This window comes from Octopus bimaculoides, chromosome 16 (genome assembly GCF_001194135.2).
Source record: "Octopus bimaculoides isolate UCB-OBI-ISO-001 chromosome 16, ASM119413v2, whole genome shotgun sequence".
Lineage (NCBI taxonomy): Eukaryota > Metazoa > Mollusca > Cephalopoda > Octopoda > Octopodidae > Octopus > Octopus bimaculoides.
Window position 1 is genome coordinate 18,533,004 of NC_068996.1, and position 2,204 is coordinate 18,535,207.

Genomic DNA, 2,204 nt, shown 5'->3' on the forward strand with positions numbered 1-2,204 from the left:
GTTAGTTTCTAAATCAAAATTGCAAGTTGTGATTTCACAAGGTTACGTTAAAAAAAAATATGCCTTCTATAACATCGTCGTGGCGTATAAAATTGGTTGAATCAAATTACAAAGAGTTTTAGTCTTTAAATATTCTTTATTATTATTATTATTATTATTATTATTAATAATAATAATAATAATAATAATAATAATAATAATAATAATAATTTCTCCAGAAGTTAATTGTGATTTTCGAAGTTAACACGGGAAACTACATCTAGGTAGAAATTCTCTGTGCGCTAAACGGAACCGATACGCAAAACGGTTGCTGAATTTGAACTCATTGCGTAAATTTACAGAACTAAAGTACTTCCAATGCAATTGCCATTTTAATTCTAATAAGACATTTCGCTAAATAATAATTTCTTTTCAGATAGATTCTAGATCCGTATTTCGGGGAGTGGGTAAGTCGATTGCATCGGTCCTAGTATTATTCAACTGGTACTTATTTTATTAATTCCGGAAGGACGAAAGGCAAAGTCGACCTCGGCGGCACGCTCCTGGTTAATATTAACTTGGTTTAGGGCGGCAAGCTGGCAGAATCGTTAACACGCCGAGAAAAATGCGGCCGCCGGGGTTGACTTTGCTTTTCATCCCTTTAGGGGTCGATAAAATAAGTTTCAGTTGAAGACTTAACTTCTTTTTCTCGAAATTACTAACCATTTCCCCAAAATTTGAAACCAATATTAGCTTAGTTTTATCACAGGGCCACATATTTAAATGAAAGGCAAATGATATTGTAGGACGACCAAAACATTTGAGATGTATGTGAAGCGGACATAGCCACAATCTAAGGTTGAAGTCAGGTGACGGATTTCCCTCACCAACGGATTAAAGAGACCTTGCTCAATATCGAAAACTCATGTTAAAGATGGGACGTTGTTTCATTGCAAGTACTAAATAGTCCTGAAAAGCAGGTTAGTGCAAACAGTTGGTTTCTCATGTCTGAGAGTTCAAATCCCGCTGTGGTTGATTTCACATTTACGATAAGCCAAAGAAAAAAAATAAAAAACAAAAAAAAGATCAGGAAGCTTCTATACAGATGATAATTTACCGGTAAAAAGTAAAAAGAGAAGTGGGTGGGCATGTATCTAATCAGAATACACCATCGATTCTGTTCATAATGCTGCGGAAAAGAAATATTAATTAAATATGGACGATTTGCACCAATATCCATAGACATAATTTAATGCTGTTGTTGTTGTTACCGTTGCTACAATAATAATAATAATAATAATAAAAAAATAATAATAATAAATAACACGTGAAGAAAGTGGACAGTCTACATATTGACAAAAAAAGATGTTATTTTTTTTTATTATTTGATTTCATACAAATTATACATTGCTCTTTATACATTCGTTCTATACACACTTGTACTATCACACACACGCAGTATATCTAATCTATATTACATTAAAATCAGTGTCATTTATTATTACATTGAAAATTCGGGAGTAATGTATATTATTGTCATTAAATTAAAATATTTACTAGTTGCAGTAGTAGGTGTAGGAAATAATAATAATAATAATAATAATAATAATAATAATAATAATAATGATAATATTTTCGCAATAAAAATTTCGGAAGTTGGATAACTCGTCGAATTTAGACATTAAAAAAAAAAAGTTACAATGCAATTTGTCAACCTCCAGGAAATAGCAATATTTTTTTTTCACAAACGAAGTGTTTTATATCCAACTAGGATTATTATTTTTTTTTTCCACCATTCATTATGGATAAGTATATACACACACGCACATACACACAAGCATATTTTGATATACGTGTGTGTGTTTGTAGTTGTATATAAATGCTTGTATTATATTGGTCTGTAATTACATATATAAACGTGTGTGTGTGTATGTATAATTTGTAGGTGTATGTTAATATATGTATCTATATGTAAATACATTTATGCATATTTATATGCATATGTTATATGTAGTATTATATATATATATATATATATATATATATTTATACATACACATACAATCTCGTTTTACATATCCATACATATAAATATACATATGTAAATGTGTGTATGTGTATATATATATATATATGTTCTACCTCAGATTCACGTTTGGCCGTACGGCTTTTGAATGTTGTTTTCACTGTCCAATTTTTCCTGTCTTGGTTTGTGTTTGCCACCT

General features: G+C 30.1%; 1 protein-coding gene and 1 long non-coding RNA gene across 5 annotated transcripts in view; one reads left to right on the forward strand and one right to left on the reverse strand.

Moving 5' to 3' along the window:
* Positions 1–2,204, forward strand: part of LOC106873692 (neurobeachin) — a 436,667-nt gene that overhangs the window by 212,301 nt on the left and 222,162 nt on the right. The window lies entirely within an intron of this gene.
* LOC128249594 (uncharacterized) overlaps positions 1,312–2,204 on the reverse strand; it is a 2,458-nt gene continuing 1,565 nt past the window's right edge. Inside the window, exon 2 of the long non-coding RNA XR_008265699.1 lies at positions 1,312–2,202. This is a non-coding gene — a long non-coding RNA (uncharacterized LOC128249594). The remainder of the gene's footprint in view (positions 2,203–2,204) is intronic.